Below are 19,442 nucleotides of genomic sequence, written 5' to 3'. Positions count from 1 at the left end.
TGGCCTTACCTAGGTAACGCACCTAGGAAGGAAAGATGAGACGTACCCGAGGATGGTACCCATGAGGCATAGCAGACGGGACCAGAGGGATTAGACGAGGCCGCTACTGGGGATCGATGCCACGTCAGCTTGATTCCAATGAAGGAAAAAGGCCCGTAATACCTGCTCAGTTCAAGACGGTATACAACAAGAACAAGAGTTGCTGTAAGGACAACGAGGTTACATCAGTTAGAATTGGGAAGGTTTGGAAGACGGTTGAGTGAATGGGGTGGTAGGGTAGGAAGGAATGTATAAGAAGAGGTAAGAGATGAGCGGAATTGAAGGATCAGATAAATTTGTCAAATAAGTGGGGGGTTTTTTTTTTTTTTTTTTTACGCAGTATCTCTCAATTGCTGTAGCAGTATCCATGACTTAGAAAAATGCGAAACTTTTTTATGTGGAAAAACAGTTGACCGGGAGAAGGTAAGAGCAGAAGCTGAGAAACCATAGCACTGGTTCGTTTTGTTTGTTTGGCATTAATATTACTGTCCTGAAGTTATTTTTACAAACATTTTCAGCAGACAGCTCAAAGAGTGGGCAATATGACAGACCAATCAGAAATTCTCAATATTATCCTGGAGAATTTATGCACATCTCTTAAGATGTTTTAAAAAAACGGTGTTCCTTCTAGCCCCAGCTCACAATTATTTTTTTCTTCTTTTTCTTATCTGTAGCAAGCCTTTGTTTCAGCTCTTCTTCAGGAAGTGATCCTAACTTTGCTTTCTTTACTTTTTCTTTCAAAGCTTCAATGTCTATCTTTGTCTCGGTGTGAACTTTTCTAGTTCTCATCACAGGTTTTTCCTTTGGTGGAATGAAAGCTTGGTTTCTCTCTTGCTGCCTTTTACTAACTGCTTCTGCTTGTTTTGCCTTTATCTCTTGTAGTTTCTTCTGTCTCTTCTGGCTTTCCTTCAGAAAGTATTCACCACTTGCCAGTTCTTTATCATTCTGGCTTTCTGGCTGAGGCGGTGGGAATGGAGTATATTCTTTTTTTCTTCTTGGGTTCCTTGTGTTTGTTCAGGTTCTTGTGCTTAAACTTTGGCAAAAATCTCTCCCAGTTCTGTGACCTTAATTCAGAATCTTTTGACAATTCACAATTAATCATCAAAGTCTTAATGTTATATATAGGATGAATATTTTTCATAGTATCCATAACTACTTTTCGAACCTCCTTCAGGCCACTAAAAGGTCCCAAAGTCGAAACTGTATTTCCCTGAACCATGATGTAACAGTTTGTTAAAAGTTCCAGAGCCTTCAGAGTAGACCCTTTGGGTCCAAGAAGCCTCTGTCTTCTTTTTATAAACCTCTCTCAATTTCTCACCAACGTGCCTATTTTAATAATATCGCATGCCATGTCATCCTGAAGAATTCGCACTGCCTGTTCAAATGGAACACTTCTTGCTAACAACTTTATTAAGTCTCTGGCTCGGACGATCATACATGGATCAAAGGTTTTCCTGGTTGTGGTTACTGTCATGTTACCCTCAATGAGATCCAGTGTTGCACCAATATGATGCTCATGCAGGGTTTTCTGCACCAGTGGCCAGCATTCTTTCAAGTAGACTTCTCTGTATTTAGGGAACAATTTTGAAAAGCTGCTTTCTTCAAGCAGACCTTTAGGATTATCCTCTTTTGTAAAGGCTGCTTCTTTCCATCCTTATTTGCTAAAATCGCTGCCACCGAAGCTAAAGGAACTCGACCACCACCTACCCCGAGGGCTCTCCATCTTCCTGCTGGTCTTGGTCCCGGCACCGGACGAGGAGGCGGCCATGTTGTTGCTAAGTGGGTTTTTAATGATTTTCTGAATTAATGGTATGTTGTTGCGTTCAGGATTAGGTCGCTTAAGGTGTTGTTCCAAATCCCTGCTTGAAATGAGAGTGTCCTGTTGAGGAATCTTTTGAATTTGCATCCTTTGGGAGAAGGAAATGTGAACAGTACAGTTCTGCGAGAGAGGCGGAGTTTGTCCTGTAGGATGAGGTGTTTCAGGAGGTAGGTGGGTACGGTGCCAAGAAGAATCTTGAAGCAAAGGCAACCAAATTTGAAGATTATTCTGGCCTCGATAGGTAGCCAGTGAAGTTTCTTGTAGTATGGGGTGATATGGTCGGATTTTTTCAAGCCAAAGATTAGTCGGATGGCTGTGTTCTGGATGAGTCTCAGTTTCTTGATGGGTTTTTTGTGAGATCCTAGGTAGATTGTTGCAGTAGTCCAGTGAGCTCAGGACTAGAGACTGGACCAACAGTCTGAAAGATGTGAAATCGAAGTATGGTTGTAGTGTGCGTAGTTTCCATAATAAGTGGAAGCATTTTTTGATTAGGATGTTGGTATGGGCTTTGAGTGTCAGTTGCTGATCTAGGATGACTCCTAGGATTTTGATGGTAGGGTTAATTGGGAAGTCTGTTCCATTTAGGTTGATAACCGATTCTGTTGGTTTGTTTGTTTGTTGGGGAGGCCATAAATATTGTGGCCTTTTCTGGGTTTAGCCTTAATTTGGAGTTAGTTGACCATTGTTCTATGTGGTTGATGATTGATGAGATGAAGTGTCTGGTTTCAGTTGACAGTGTAGAGATGGGGATGATGATCGTGATATCATCCGCATAGATGTATGATTGGAGGATCAGTTTGGAAAGTTCCTGGCTTAAGGAGGACATGTATAGGTTAAATAGGGTGAGAGATAAAGGGGAGCCATGGGGGACACCACAGGGGTTGGTCCAGATCTGGGAGTAGGTTTGCTCACTGGTGACTTGGTAGGATCGGTTTCTTAGGAAGCCTCTAAATCAGTTGAGTACGTGTTCTGAGGTTTGGGGAGTAAACTGCGTACTTTCTCTGATCAATTTGTGGATGTGGGACTCTTGGTTTCGGCGCTCCATAAAGCTTTAAGTCTTCTTGCTTCCCCTTGGTCTTGGGAGGCCTTGTGTGCTCATTGTGCACCAGACTTAGCTGTGTTACCGACTGATTTGGATATAGATTGTCTTATTAAATGTATACTGACCCTTTCGGTGTTCGCTGACCTCCAAGAGTGCCAATTTTGAGTTTTGCACCGTGCATATTTTACCTGGGTTCAATTTTATCATTCTGGTTACGCTGAGTCGGGTCAGTGCAAAAAATATAGGAACACTCCTAAGTCTTTTTTTAATGCTTTTTGGAGTTGTCTGGTGGTTAAGTGTTTTTGGCGGCAGGTGGTCCGCTATTTGGCTTTTTGGCTGTGGGTTTCTTGGGATATCCCGTACCTTTCACTCCAGCAGGATTTCTGTTGGATAAATTTGAAGCCTTTTGTTTTCGTCCTGGGGTTGGCTGGTTATTTGTATGCAAGGCGGGGTTGGTAGCTAAGAAAATTAATTTCGGGGAATGGGTATCGTGTCATTCTTCCTCTTACTGGTCTTGGCGTAATCGCTTACATGCTTTAATGTTGATGGAGAGGGGTCGGTGCGTGGCTCCTTCCGCCAATCTAAGTTTTTCTTGCAGGTCTGGGGTCCTTATATAGATTCCTTATCCCCTAGAGTCCGATGTCTGATTCTTAATACCCTAAACGTCTGATTTGCCTTGGGCGGTGGGAGGGGGGTGACCCTGGGATTGCCCATATTTCCAGGCTTGGATCTTCTAGTTATTCCTCCTGTTTTTTGTCTTCTGTGGGAGGGGGGGTGGGGGGGTTTGGGGGGAGGTCCTTTTCTTGTGTCTTTCGGGGCTCATCAGAGACCAGGGCCCTGATTTTCATGCTTTTCTTTTCTTTGGATACTATTTGGGACCTTCACAATTGATCTCTCTTTGCTTTTCCTGTTACTTGCTGTGTTTCCTTGTTACCAATATTGTTGGGGGGGGGAGGAAGTGAGACGTTGTATTGGGGGATTTCCAATTGTATTTTGAACCTCTAATTGCATTTATTGTTCTTTTATAATTTTGTTCAATAAAAATTGTTTTCACATAAAAGAGATTTTTGATCAATGAAAGAGAACGGAACCATGTTATTCTCTTTTAATAAATATAATCTTGAACTTTTTGTGAGATCATTGATCTTTATCGTGTCTAGAGGTTCTCTGCGCATACGTGGATGTTCATGCAATGACATCACGCTCATGCACACATGCATGTGATGTCATCATGTTGGCATCCGCACATGTGCAGAGACTCTCTAGTAGTGCTGCCCGATTCACGATCTGAATCGATTCACCAATTCACTTCAGGTGAATCGATTCGAATCGATTCATATTTTTTTTTAAAAAAAAAAATCGGCCTTGCCGATTCGGGGCCCAACCCTCCTCCCCGTCTATCAGGAAGTGCTGCAGTATCCTCCGGCATCCACTCAAGCCGCCCAGTTTAATCAAAGCCTGCAGCTTTTGGAAGGGAAGAACATTGGCATTTCCGGATGCACGTCTGAACGGGCTCAGATTGACTAGTTTCAAGGGGTCTTGTCATTTTCGGCCTCATGTCCCACCCAACAGGCGTCGGATTGGCAAGTTTGAAGGAGGCTGCGACCTTTCTGGAAGTGTGCCCCACCCCACTAGAATCGGATTGATCAGTTTGGGACTGCATGTTTTGGGTGCATGGATTCTAATGGCACCTACAAGTGCTTGGGGGGGAAAATGGTCTGAGGAGAGGCAGCTTACACAGTTGCTTGAGAATCTGCAGCTCTGGGCATTGTGGGAGTATCTGAGCAATGGCATGTGTGTTTCCACTGTTCTTAGAAAAATCTTCCCATTTGATTGGGTTTTGGGTCCTGCTAACAAGGATAAAATGAAAGGAGCTGTAGCAGTAGATTAGATCCCAAGGCCCCTTTTTATTAAACCGCTGAAGAAAGAAACTCAGGTTTTTGGAGGTTTTTTTTTAAACGGCAAAGCGTCCCCCCCCCCCTTTGCTTCTTGCTCCCACCTGAGCTCGCAATCTCGATTAAGCTCCCTCTCGTCTTCTAAAGTGGAAAAAGTCCATAGGGTTTTTCCCTGCCGGTTTCATTTTCATTTTCCATTGCTGCCCAACAGTGCCGTTCTTCAAACAAAGGTATGAACCCAATATGTTTCATTTTTCACAAATCTGCGGTTGAAATTGGCTTTTGTAATTTTGTTTTAAAAGAGTGTCTTATGATTTTCCCTTCACAACCGATGGGCTTTGTATTCAGTAGAGTTGAGTTTATTTTTCGCTTTTGCTCTCTCAGTGCAACACGGTATGTAGGTTTTTTACTGCTCTTTTTTTTGGGGGGGGGGGCTTTACCAGCGGCTCTTCAGATGGTCTATCAGTTAAAAGTAATATCTATGGGTTTTGAATACAAATGGCATTTTCATTCATCTACGTTCCCACCTTTTTTTTTTTTGTTATTTTATTGTTTCAATTTCATTTTGCACTGTCCCATAGCACCACCATTTTTTATTTGAGTAAGGGACTCTTTGATGTTATAATTTGGTTAGTTTAATCTCCCCTCTATTCATTTCCTTTTAGTTTCAGACAGAATTTACCAGTTTCTTCCTCCTTTTATGCTTGCAGAGTTTTTTCAGCAGTAACTTCTGTACTTTGCTGTTCTTTAAGGTATTGTCTTTATTTGCCTTTTTCTCACTAGTTTAATCGATATGGTGCTCATTGTTCACAATCTTCACGGTCTACTCATTCACTATGCACTACTTCTGTGTCATCTTATCCATGCTTCCATCTTCACATACAGTAAACTCCCTGTTTTCCTCTCCTGTAGTCTGTTAATTCTTTGGTATTTTGCTTTTTATTATGATTATAATCATTAGTGGTTTGTCCTATTGCTTTATTATTTCTCTACATTATGATACCCTTTTACTAAACTGCGCTAGCAGTTTTTATCGCCAGGAGTTCCTATGAGCGTCGGGAGCAGCAAGAGGCAATCAGTGCAGCTCCCAGCGCTAAAAACCGCTATCTACGTGCATGGAAAGTCATTATTGCTCATTTTGAATGAAACAAACTATTTTTTTATTGATTCATTGTAGATTTATTACAATAAAAAATGGCTATATATATATAATCAGTTAATAAAAAGCATTAAAAATAAGAAAATAGGTTAATGGTGGCGGGGCAGGATGGGACATGGGTGGGGCAGGGCCAGGGGGCCAGGGGGCCAGGGGGCCCTCGAAGAGTTAATCCTGCCCTGTACGTACTGTATATTCCAATCTTTTCATCAAACCCCCCAAATAACACCTCTCCAAAAATATGTGCTCTTTGAGTAGAAAAAGCAGACAGGCAAAATTAAAAATTCACATAGAACAACCATATCACAATCTTTGAATATTGTCCTTAGTGTCTACTCAAGCTAACTTGCCAGAGGTTATGGTAAAAGTGGATAGCGTAGCTGGTTTTAAGAAAGGTTTGAACAAATTCCTGGAGGACACCACAGCACCAGCGTGGGTAGGAGAGGGCAAAGGGGATGAAGAGGCTATAAAATAAACCCACCAGGATGTTTGAAAAAAAACACCCACTTGGGCAGGAAAATCAAATCGAATCGAATTTTTTTTTCCTGAATCGGGCAGCACTACCCTCCAGACATGGCCCTGAGCCAAACTGCTGACAAATATCTTCCTACTTGCGGCCATGACACCAATAACGCTTCATGACAGTCATTCCTACCAGAACACCAGGCCTTAGTCACACAGGCATCATGTGACCATTTATTCTTTTCCTCAAAATGGGACAGCTACTCATTTTCAGTCCTGCCCCCAATCCTGCCCTAGCCCCACCCCAAATTGCTTCCATTTATTCTTCATGTACACACAATATCTTATTAATTCATAATGGTAGCCATAAGATTTTTTTTTAAATTACAAAGCACACTGTACGCAGAGAAAATGTTAATTATCATTTATATGTGGGGGTTTCAAAGAGGTCAAGGCAGATGACTTTAAAATATGCAATGTCACTTCAGTAACAACTATACAAAAAATAGACAAATGAAGAGCAAAATATAGACAGCAGAAATAAATTCTCAAAACTGACGCATTTTTATCAGTAAATTGAAAATAAAATTATTTTTCCTACCTTTTTGTTGTCTGAAGAGTCTCTGGTTGCACTTCTGACTGTGCGCCCATTCTTTCTTTCTCTCTCCCTGCCCCCTTTCTTTCAGTCTGTCTTTCTCTCTCTCTCTCTTTCCTTGCCCCCTTTCTTTCTGTCTGTCTTTCTCTCTCCCTGTCCCTTCTTTCTTTCTTTCTCCCTCCCAGCCTCCCCTTTTTTCTTACTGTCTTTCTTTCTCTCTCCCTTTCCCCTTCCCCCTTTCTTTCGGTCTTTCTCTCTCTCCCTGCCCCCTTTCTTTCTTTGTCTTTCTCTCTCCCTGTCCCTTCTTCCTTTCTCTCTCACAGCCTCCCCTTTCTTTTTGTCTTTCGTTCTCTCCCTTGCCCCTTTCTTTCTGTCTTTCTTTCTCTCTCCCTGCTACCTTTCTTTCATTCTGTCTTTCTCTCTCCCTGCCCTGTCTTTCTCCCTGTCCCTTCTTTCTTTCTCTCCCTGCCATCTTTCTGTCTTTCTTTCTCTTTCCCTGCCCCCTTTCTTTCTGTCTTTCTCTCTCTCCCTGCCCCCTTTCTTTCTTTGTCTTTCTCTCTCCCTGTCCCTTCTTCCTTTCTCTCTCACAGCCTCCCCTTTCTTTTTGTCTTTCGTTCTCTCTCCCTGCCCCCTTTCTTTCTGTCTTTCTTTCTCTCTCCCTGCTACCTTTATTTCATTCTGTCTTTCTCTCTCCCTGCCCTGTCTTTCTCCCTGTCCATTCTTTCTTTCTCTCCCTGCCATCTTTCTGTCTTTCTTTCTCTTTCCCTGCTCCCTTTCTTTCTGTCTTTCTCTCTCTCCCTGCCCCCTTTCTTTCTTTCTGTCTGTCTTTCTTTCTCCCTGCCCCTTTCTTTCATTCTCTTTCTCTCTCCCTGTCCCCTTTCTTTCTGTCTGTCTGTCTTTCTCCCTGTTCCTTCTTTCTTTCTCTCTCCCTGCCTCCCCTTTCTTTGTCTTTCTCTCTCCCTGCCCTTTCTTTCTCTCTCCCTGCCCCCTTTCTTTCTTTCTGTCTGTCTTTCTCTCTCTCTCCTGGCCCCCTTTCTTTCTGTCTTTCTTTCTCTCTCCCTGCCATCTTTCTTTCTCTCTCCCTGTCCCTTCTTTCTTTCTCCCTGCCCCCTTTCTTTCATACCACAAATCTCTCCCCTGTTGCATCTTTGAAGAATGTTAAGCCCAGAGTAGGACTGCCGCAGGCATTCAGGGCCATCTTTCCTATTATCAGCGGGACCCCCTCCCCTCTCCACCTCTGAATGTGGTTCTGGCTCAGTTGATGAAACCTCCCTTTGAGCCCATCGATAAGTATCTTTTAAAGTTTCTCACTTGGAAAGTGGTGTTCCTGATTGCCCTCTCATCTGCTCGCAGAGTCAGTGAGCTGCAAGCTCTGGTTGCGGACTCACCTTTTACTGTTTTTCATCATGACAAGGTGGTCCTTCGTACTCATCCTAAGTTCTTGCCTAAAGTGGTTTTGGATTTCCACCTCAACCAATCCATTGTTCTTCCTGTGTTTTTCCTAAGATTCATTCTCATCCTGGAGAAGAGGCTCTCCACACTCTTGACTGTAAACTAGCGTTGGCTTTCTACCTGCAATGCACTCATGCTTATTGGATGGCTCCTCAACTCTTCTTATCGTTTGATCTGAATCGGTTGGGGCGTCCCGTCTCCAAGAGCACCTTGTCCAACTGGTTAGCTGCTTGTATTTCCTTCTGTTACGCTCAGGCTGGTCTCCGGCTGCAGGGTCGGGTCACGGGGCATAAAGTCCAAGCGATGGCGGCATCTGTTGCTTTCCTCAGGTCCACGCCTATTGAGGAGATCTGCAAGGCCGCCACTTGGTCCTCGGTTCACACTTTCACCTCTCACTACTGTCTGGATGCTTTCTCCAGGCATGATGGCCACTTTGGCCAGTCAGTTTTACAAAATCTATTCTCCTAAATTGCCAACTTTCCCTCCGTCCTTTTTTGGTTAGCTTGGAGGTCACCCACATGTAGAGAATATGCTGCCTGTTTGTCCTGGGATAAAGCACAGTTACTTACCGTAACAGGTGTTATCCAGGGACAATAGGCAGATATTCTCGCAACCCTCCCACCTCCCCTGGTTGGCTTCTTTGCTAGCTATCTGAACTGAAGGCCACGTTGAGGAGACGCGCCCCCTAGCTGAGCGGGAAGGCACATGCATGCGCGGTGGAGCACTAGCAAACTTTAAGATCTTCAGTCAAGTTTGCTTTAAAAAGCTGTCCGCGACGGGGCTCCGTGGATGACGTCACCCACATGTAGAGAATATCTGCCTGCTTTCCCTGGATAACACCTGTTACAGTAAGTAACTGTGCTTTTTTGTACATTGAAAATACTTTATGGCTTCATCCTGTCATGAGATTACTGTACCAAAGAAGATAAGTTAACAAAACTCTTCACTTCAAGCTAGACCGCTTCCATGCCCTCCCAAGAAAGCTGGGATCAGCGCAGACTCCCTTGTTCCACATTGCACTGCTCAATCCAGAAACCTCGACCCCTGGATCAGAAAAGTCATCCGCCAATAGTATCTTTATTCTTTCTTCACTTCAGCTGGGCAGGAAGAAAGGGCATGGAAAGAATCCTTAGAAGTGAGAAGCATAAGGTACACTTCCAGGATGACAAAAAGGCTTTCCTAAAAGTTGCAGTTAGTCAAGCAAAGACATTTTCAATGGGCCTATCAGTATCTTGCTATTGCATATAAACCAGTAGTGCATAAGTCCATAGTTGCAAGAAAACAGAATGAGCTGTAGAACTCTATGGTCATAAAGTCCATTCTGCTGTCGTAAGCTTGTAGCAACAGTCAATTAGTCTTAGCGTGGCAGATTCAGGTTTTCAGGTACTTATTAAGAACATAAGCAATGCCTCCGCTGGGTCAGACCTGAGGTCCATCGCGCCCAGCAGTCCGCTCACGCGGCGGCCCAACAGGGAAATTTTAAGCTTTAAATTTATCCTTCATCTGGATCCATTGTAGATGGAAGTCTTCAACAAGCATGAAACAGACAGTACCTTGAATTGGACTTCTAGTAGTCAGATAATGAAGGGAATAGACTTAGTAGATAAGGACAGGTTGTTCACCCTCTCCAAGGTAGGGAGAACAAGAGGGCACTCTCTAAAGTTGAAAGGGGATAGATTCCGTACAAACGTAAGGAAGTTCTTCACCAAGAGAGTGGTAGAAAACTGGAACGCTCTTCCAGAGGCTGTTATAAGGGGAAAACACCCTCCAGAGCAGGGGTGTCAAAGTCCCTCCTCGAGGGCCGGAATCCAGTCGGGTTTTCAGGATTTCCCCAATGAATATGCATTGAAAGCAGTGCATGCAAATAGATCTCATGCATATTCATTGGGGAAATCCTGAAAACCCGACTGGATTCTGGCCCTCGAGGACCGACTTTGACACCTGTGCTCCAGAGATTCAAGAAAAGGTTAGATAAGTTCCTGCTGGACCAGAACATAGGCAGGTAAGGCTAGACTCAATTAGGGCATTGGTCTTTGACCTAAGGGCTGCCGCGGGAGCGGACTACCGGGCACGATGTACCACTGGTCTGACCCAGCAGCAGCAATTCTTATGTTCTTAATACTGTGCAGGTAAATTGTTAATAGCGATATAGCTATAGAACAGGAAATAACACCTAAAACTTTGAAATTAGCATTATATTTAGCAAACAGCTTTGTTTAATACTGCAGATGCCTTTATGGAGCGGTCCTTAATAAGGACAGAATATTTGTAACTATGTTATCAGTGAATACAGAAAGTAGTATCGTTAATAGAATATGTACAGCAGCATTCATCTAAGATGTCTTATTTTCTAAGGGGACTCAGGACAGAGTATATTCACTCGGGTACTAAAGCATTAGAAACTAACAGCATAGAATGGGTTAACGGCGTGGCATGTCACTGCTCTCTTTATCAAAACCCATAGGAAATGAAAAGCAGAAGTTACTTTCATTTCGGTACGTGGCACCTTGAAGTGACTTTCACAAAACATTTTCAATTATTATTACTATTTAGGGAGTGAGAGAATCATAAGAACCCTATTAAATGTATTCCAGCCATTATGGAGACATGAATAATGAGAGAAGAAACAGGAAATAACTTAAAACAATTTCATGCTAAAGAAATATAGCACTACAACTCCCAGCATTCCCCAAACACTGACACATACCTAATACTAGTTCCATTTTAGCAGATTCAACACAAAAACACACTACGTTTAAAACAAAATAAACCTTAAGCACGAATATACCTAAATGCAATATTCTGAAATCTGACCTTTTCCCCAACAGTTCATAAAAGCTAAATGTGGATTGCAATTTTGTCACAAAGACGCATCAACCCGCCATATGAGAGTAGCAGAAAAAGAGGAAGTGGCTCATTTCCTCTGCAAACTTCGATAAAGACAGAGAAAAAGGGCTCCTAGGAGTTTGAAACCACTATGGTGAGTAGGAAAATTAGCAGTTTTAAAAATTGGTAACTATATTGAGCACTCATAAATGGAAATCCAAAAGCACTGAATCTGACGCATGGTCGTTCCTGTTTGCCACGTTACGCCATTATGGGTTTGAAGGCTTTTTTTAATGCTGTCTGTGCTCTTTGTGCTCATTTGGGTTAATGGGCTGCTCTCTGAATCTTTTGTGATCCAGCAGGGCACTCAACGGGATGCCCTTTATCCCCCCTTTGGTCCGTGAGATTTTGCAGAATCCTGATATTAGTGGGGTTTCCATTGGCACTGTGGAATTTAAATTATTGGCTTATGAGATGACCTCCTCGTTCACCTTACTCGACCTGTCACGGCCTTGCCTTCTCTCTTGATGGTGATGGCTGAATATGGAGACTTTGCGGGGTTTCGGCTGAATCTTGATAAGTCTCTGGCCCTTCCTACGACTCTTGAGGTCCGTGATACTTGGCCGGGGGTCTTTCCGCTAAAATGGGCAGACCAAGCTTTACGTTATTTGGGTATACAACTTACTTGTTCGGTTTCTTCCCTTAAACAAGCTAACTTCCACCTGCTCTTTGAATCCAGTCGTCAACGTCTCGATGGTTGGAAACTTTTTCCCCATTTGGTACATGGCCGTATTCAGTGCTTTAATATGATCATTTTTTCCAAATGGCTTTATGTTATGCTGGTGCTACCTATTCGTCTTCTGCAAAAAGATCTTCGAGCATTATATCAGCTTTTATCTCGGTTTCTTTGGGGAGGGGGAACCTCGTCTGGCTTTTCGTTACCTGTTGGGGTCTTGGTCGAGGGGTGGCATGGGTGTTCCCGATATGCAGAATTATAATCAGGCCTGTTTACTTCACTATCTTGGGGACTGATTCTTAGACCAGCATGAATATACTTGTTTTGATTATGAATTGGCCTTCGATCGCCCCTGGCATTTATCTTCCTTGTTGCATGTTCCTCGCATGTCCCTCCCTTCTTACTTGTGCACTAGTCTTTTATTAGGCTCTTTTGGTGCTCGGATTGGGGGGGAGATCGGGGGTGTCTGATTTACTGCCCATTCAGGGGAATCTTCAGTTTTTGCTGGGCCAGACTTCTTTTTCCCTTTCAACGTTGGTTCCAGCTGGGATTCACCATGTTGGAACATGTTCTCACTCCTGATGGCACGCTTCCTTCTTGGCGTACTTTCCAACTTCGCGAAGGTATTCTGGCTACTGATTTTTTTTTGCTCATTTTCAATTGAGTTATTATGTCTGCTCTTTGGAGGTGGAGGGTTTGCGGTTGGGTTTGGGCCGTAAGATCTGCATTTTTTAAAATCAATTTGAGGATGAGAGCCTCTCAGTCTCGGCGTTTCATTGAGCTTTGTGCCTTCTTGCTTCGCCTTGGTTGTGGGACTCTTTGTGTGCTCGCTGGGCTCCCGAGTTAGGCCTGCGACCGACTGCTTTAGATATGGGCTGTTTTATTAACCGCATCCCGATCCTTTCTGTCTCGGCTGAACTCCGGGAATGCCAATTTCGGGTGCTACATTGTACTTATTTCACGCGGGTTCAATTATATCACTCTGGTTACGCGGAGGCTGCACAATGCAAGAAGTGTCTGGTTGCTCCCAAGTCCTTTTTCCATGCTTTCTGGAGTTGTCCAGCGGTCCAGGCTTTTTGGAAACCGGTGATTCGGTATATGGAGTCTTTGCTGGGCCGTTCTATACCTCTCACTCCAGTGGGGTTTCTTTTGGATAAATATGAAGCTTTTCGTTTCCCCCCTGGTGTTGGCTGGCTTTTTCTGCGGAAGGCAGGACTAGTGGCTAAGAAAATTATGTTGGGGGAGTGGGTTTCAGATCGTGCTCCTTCTTGGGCTTGGCGTAATCGTTTACATGCCTTGATGCGGCTTGAGAGGGGTCGGGTGCGTCATTCCTTGCGACAATCCAAATTCTTTTAGCAGGTCTGGGATCCTTGACTTCGAAAACCCGTAGTCTGATTCTTAACACCTTGCCAGTCTAATTTGCCTTGAGCGGTGTGGGGGTTGCGGCCTTGGGATTGCCTTCCTCCGGCTTTCCTACCCTACTCTGTTTCTTCTTTTCTTTCGCTTCATCTTGTTTGTTTTGTGGCTGTTTAGTCTGCCTTGCTTATTGATTTCTGCCCTTGACTACTGGGGTTTTGATCTTGGGGGGGGATGAAACGTTTGCTCTTTTCTTGTATATATTGGGGGGAGCTTGGGCTTGGTGGATACTTGTCCTCTGCCTTGTAACAAATTTTGTACTTCCTACTGTGTTCTTTGGTTTTCTCTTTTGGCTTGTTCCATATACCATGTTTCGCACTCGTATGCTGGGGAGAGGGCTAGGGAGGACAGAGTTTTCTTTTGTTTTTTTAATTTTCTGTCCTCTGGGAGGGTTATTCAGGTGGGTATTGTTGTTGTATATGGCATGAAACATTTTTGAACATGTACTATATCGTCTGTTGCATTTTTTCCTGTTTTTCTAGTTGTTCAATAAAAATTTGTTTTCACTAAAAATGACTGGCTGTACGGTGGGAGACTAGCCCTGAAAAGTGAAATTGAGCCAAGGAGGAAAAAGTATTGGGGGGCGCCCATGTCATGTCAGGAAATCTATAAAGAAGATCAATATCAGGAGTGCCCAATGTGTCGATTGCGATTGACCGGTAGATCGGGAAGGCAACGCGAGTTGATCACGAAGCCCATCCCGGGCTCCGTGATAGACTTGTGTTGCCATCCTGATATACCAGGCCGATCAGCCTTCTTCTCCCCGACATCCCCCACCACCCTCCCTGCAGAAGTGTCGGACCGACCAGCATTCCGCTCCCTAACGTCAATTCTGATGTCGGAGAGGAAGTTCTGGGCCAGCCAATTGCTGCCTGGCTGGCCAGGAACTCTTCGATGTCAGAATTGATGTCGGGGAACGGAATGCTGGTCAGTGCGATGCTTCTACAGGGAGAGCTTGGGGCGGTGGTGGCTTGGGGGCCTGTTCCCCGATGGCGGCGGCGGCGGCAAACCTAGTGGCTTGGGGGAGGGCAGGGAGATAGAAAGAAGAGGGGGCAAGGAGACAAAGAAAGAAGGGGAACAGAAAGAAAGGGGGCATGGAGAGAGAGAAAGAAAGGGAGGCAGTGAGACAGAAAGAAAGAAGGGGGCAGGGGGAAAGAAAGAAAAAGTTGGATGAGAAAATGAGGTCTGAAGGAGAGGAAGCATACAGGAGGCTGAAAGAAGGGAAGAAATATTGGAAGCACATTCAGAAGAAGAAAGTGCAATCAGAGACTCATGAAATCACCAAACAACAAAGGTAGGAAAAATTATTTTATTTTCAATTTAGTGATCAAAATGTGTTCGTTTTGAGAATTTATATCTGCTGTCTTTATTTTGCACTAAGGCCCCCTTTTACTAAACCGCAATAGCAGTTTTTAGTGCAGGGAGCCTATGAGCATTGAGAGCAGCGTAGGGCATTCTGCGCAGCTCCCTGCGCTAAAAACTGCTATCACGGTTTAGTAAAAAGTATATAAGTAGCATACCGGCTGGCTTAAGTTTCAGGATGGATCCATGACAGAAGCCAGCTACTCTGTATGTTATCCATTGGCTCAATTTGCTGTACTGTTGTTCCATGTAAGCTGACTTTTGTCTATCCTATATAATAAAAGGCTAAGCGCACATGCGCACTTAGGATTTCGTGTTCCCTGCCGCTGTGGTGTGTGATCCGTGGCCGCCAATCCAGTGGCAGGGAACATTCTGGCCACTCCCCTCCTCCCGCCCTCACTCACCATGGAAGCCAGGCAACTCTCTCCCTGCCCGCGTCCTCGGCAGGGAACACACCTCCTGCCCTCATTCGCCGCTGCTGCTGATCCTCCTCTAAAGAGCAGCCTGTGATGGTGGCCGGCTTTATCGAACCTCGCAGGCCGCTCTCCAACCTCGGTAGCACGTTCCCACTGACGCATGGGATCGCGTCAGAGGGAACGTGCTACCGAGTTGGAGAGCGGCCTGCGAGGTTCGCTAAAGTCGGCCACCATCGCAGGCTGCTCTTTACAGGAGGATCAGCCACCACGGGGATCGTGAGAGGAGCCGCCGGTACTTTGAAACTTGAAAAAAACTCTTCAGACGCAGCAGGCCAGCCCGCGAGAAAGGAAGGAGGAGGGGCCGAACGGAGCAGGCCAGATCGCGTTAAGAGAAGGGAGGGGCTGAACGGAGCAGGACAGCTCACGGTAAGAGAAGGGAATTGCTTCACAGAGACCTGGAGGGGAAGGGAAATACCGCTGCTGCTTCTGCAAAGGAAAGGGGGGGGGGGGGGGAAATGCTGCTACTACTTCACAGGGACCTGGAGGGGAAGGGAAATACCGCTGCTGCTTCTGCAAAGGAAAGTGGGGGGGGAGAGAGACAGAAAGAAATACAGACAGACAAAGGAGGCCAGGGAGAGAGACTGACAGAAATAAAGACAGACAGGGGACCAGAGAGACAAACAGAAAGAAAGACAGACAGACAAAGGGTGCCAGGGAGAGAGAGAGAAAAATAGCAGGAAGGAGAGAGACAGAAAGAAAGGAAAAAAGAGACAGGAGCAGGGAGAGAGACATAAAGAAAGAAAGACAGACAGGCATATATTCTAGCACCCGTTAATATAACGGGCTTAAACACTAGTTACTAATAAACCTATATTATAGACAGCAATTGGGTTGTCCTTGCGAGGTCATTATTCTGGAAAGATTAGCAACGCCTTTTCAAGATGCATATAATTGGCTATATCCTTAATTGATGTGAGGGTCATTAACTGCGTATGCCCTTAACCCCCAGAGACCCAAATATAGAAAAAAAACGTAAAAAAATGTTTTCGAACGTTCACATGTTGTTATAGGAGGCTTGTGATCCCTAAATCAGTGTTTTTTTTTTTTTTATTTTGACATTTTAGTAACTTTTGGGGAGGATGTTGTAAAATTGCAACGCTGGGCCTGTAAGGTAGCAGAATTTCAATAGTGTCACTCTCTCTCTGAACACATGTAAGGAATAATTAAAAGTTTATTTGTACTTTACAGCTTATAAAGACCCACCTAAGTTTATGTATATACACAACAACAATAGTATAATAAAGAAAAAAGTAATTTTTATTATCAATTTAATACAAAAAATGAGTATCATATAAAAATGCAAATTTTTCCCTGTGAAGCGCCCATTGACTTCTATCAGCGGTAATCAAGAAATTTCGTGTTTTTGCACAAAAAATTTCATGTTAGCGCAAATACGGGTAAAAACGGCCACGCTATGAAATAGCACTTGTGCTATCTTCATAGCACGGTTTTGTGAATCGAGCCCTATATGTGCATGTTTTATTTGTTCATTTATTCAGTTATGGTAGTTCCAAAAACAGTTATTTTGCTCTGAAAAGCACAGGCGAACATTGCACTTCCTGCAAAGTGTGTTGGTATAGCCTTTTGCACAGTGTCGGCACCGTCCTCTATCGGCTTTGATGGGAAAATGTCCAATCATGTCCTTGCAAACTTCCTTTGGAGGGTGTGCATTTGACTTTTTGGCTGTCATGGCAGCTGAAGAACCTCCATCATCTGTAAACTGCCTCTTTTGGGAAGTCAAGGTGCCCCCTCTTGATGAAACTGGGCTTGCAGATGGTCGCCCTCGCTTTGACACTGACCCAGCCGTTCCGATCAGGATAAGAGAAGATGCCAACTGGGCCTGAAACATTCTCCTGTTTAGCATCTGTTTCTTTGGGATATCCAAAGCTTTGCAGTCCCTTTTGTACAGGAGCCAAGCATTGATCACAGCTAGGTTAATGGTGTGCCAGAAGATGTAAAAGTACCAGCGGTAGGACTTCAGTGGAAACTTGTATTTTGCTGCAAATGAGTCTAACAAATCCACTCCGCCCATGAATTTGTTATAGGCAGCCACGATATAAGGCCTCTCAACTTCAACAAATCTTTTGGCAGTTTTGTCCCAGCGTTGAATCTTCTCCACTGGTTGTGGGCCAGCAAAGGAAGACACAAGTGTAACCTGTCTGTTGTCAAACCATTTCACAGCACAAATGTTGTGATTTGACTCCACTCTGACATCAAAGCTTCCTCTTCCCTTTTTCTTCAAGCTTTTCTCATCCTCAAGATTACAGTTTGGAAGGCGCACTTGTCTGGCTGTTCCTGTGTAATGAATTCCACAATCCAGCAGCCTAACTATCAATGGGATGCTGGTGAAAAAGTTGTCTGCATAGATCTTGTAGTTGTGACTATGTGGAAGTGTGGAAGCAAGTTTCATCACAACATCCCCTGATAGTCCAAGTTCAGATCTTGCCCGTATTCCATTCACACTGCCTTGGTACACATCAAAATCACAAAGTATACCAGAGATTCCAGTCCTTGCCCACAGCTTGAACCCCCATGGGTTTGGCTTGCCACGCATGTACTGTTTGATGTTGCTGAATTTCCCCCTGAAAGGGATCATCATTTCATCAACAGAGTTATGTTCTTCAGGGACCACTTTTAGGCATTTCTCTCTGAAAGCATCAAGCCATGGTCTGAGTTTCCAGAGTTTGTCACTTTTTTGTTCCATCTCAGACACGGTTAGATTGTTCACAAAATGTAATGATGTCAACAGAGACTGGAATCTGTTTCGTGACATTACATCAGCGACAGGACTGTATCTTGTGTCTGCTTCCCAGTACATACGGACTCCAGGCATTTGGACAAGACCCATCTTCAGATACATGCCAATCATCTGCTCTATTTCCTTTGTGTTTGTGTTTATAGATGATCCTTTCTTCTGAAAACTGTACTGATTTGTGTTATCTGCCAGAGCGTTGATCATATCTTCTGTCACAAACTTCTGAAAGTACTCCAGTGGTGTGCAGAGGGAATGGACATCATTACTCCAAAGCAGGCAACAGGGTTGTATGACTTCATGGCCAGATAAACAGACCTATTTACACATTCAACCATCCAATGGTGTTGCAGAACTGAACAATAGGTTCTATTAGTAATGTACATGAAGTTTTAAAAAGAAAAAAAATGGGGGAGGGTTTATTTTGTAGCCTTAAATGTGATGTTGTAATATTACAACACTGGGTCTCTGTGAGTTAAAGCAATTTTCCATTTACATATGCCGTTATCAGATTGGTTTTGAGGGCCCAAACCACCTAAAATTATCTACCCTTGACACCCTTCTGCCTGGGGCTTTTCAGAAGTTATCTATGCATGACCTATGCCCAATTCCAAGAACAGCCCCCACTGTCTTCCAGGTGCTGTGGTTTTGCATATTTGCAGTTCATCTTATGCTCTCAATGTTCCATGAACCAAGACAACTGTAGTTCAACTGTTATCTGATGTCCCAAAAGGCTGTTACTCCATCTGTAGTGGGCAACTGTCAGAAAAATGACCTTGTCACTTGTCCAAGCTTTGCATTCTGTGCATAGGCCTCATGCCTGGCCTGCTGTCCATTGTTTCACCTTTGGTCAGAGAATATAGGAAATACGGGAATCACTGCTGGAGGCCTTACACCTGCATCCCAGTCTCTGTCTTCCAGATAGGCACCAGTATTATAATTGTCTTTCCATGCAACAAGCACTGATCTATGCTGTGTGGTAAGATCTGTGCTGTGTGCTGTATCTTCCTTATCTCGAAAAGCAGAGGTAGGAGGAAATTGCCACATAAGAAAACAGTTTCTATTCCAGAGTTCTTGTAAAGATGAAGTTAAGCTGAAATGAAGCTTGGCCTGTTATGTTTTTGAAGTCCTGTAGTCATATCCTGAGGGTTTTCAGGAAGGAGTCCAACAGGAATTCTCCTTCATGCTTTAGGACAGTCTCACTTTCTGCTTCCTGGCACTGCTTCCTCCACTCCCCAAAGCTCTTCTTCCTCATTCTCCTCCTGCTTTAGGACAACCTCACTTTCTGCTTCCCGGCACTGCTCCCTCCATTCCCCAGGCTCTTCTTCCTCATTCTCCTCCTACTTTAGGACAACCTCACTTTCTGCTTCCCGGCACTGCTCCCTCCATTCCCCAGGCTCTTCTTCGGGAAGAC

General features: G+C 44.2%; 2 protein-coding genes and 1 pseudogene across 4 annotated transcripts in view; 1 reads left to right on the top strand and 2 right to left on the bottom strand.

Annotated features, from left to right (window-relative positions):
- LOC117354717 (zinc finger protein 850-like) overlaps window positions 1–19,442 on the bottom strand; it is a 948,741-nt gene that overhangs the window by 116,340 nt on the left and 812,959 nt on the right. The gene's annotated exons all lie outside the window — the stretch shown is intronic.
- The window catches only part of LOC117354716 (zinc finger protein 721-like), a 375,536-nt gene that overhangs the window by 329,758 nt on the left and 26,336 nt on the right, over window positions 1–19,442 (top strand). The gene's annotated exons all lie outside the window — the stretch shown is intronic.
- On the bottom strand, window positions 667–12,071 carry LOC117355868 (annotated as a pseudogene).

Source organism: Geotrypetes seraphini, chromosome 2, assembly GCF_902459505.1.
Source record: "Geotrypetes seraphini chromosome 2, aGeoSer1.1, whole genome shotgun sequence".
In the NCBI taxonomy this organism is placed as follows: domain Eukaryota; kingdom Metazoa; phylum Chordata; class Amphibia; order Gymnophiona; family Dermophiidae; genus Geotrypetes; species Geotrypetes seraphini.
Note: the sequence above shows the minus strand (reverse complement) of the source record. Positions and strands in the feature narration are given on the sequence as shown.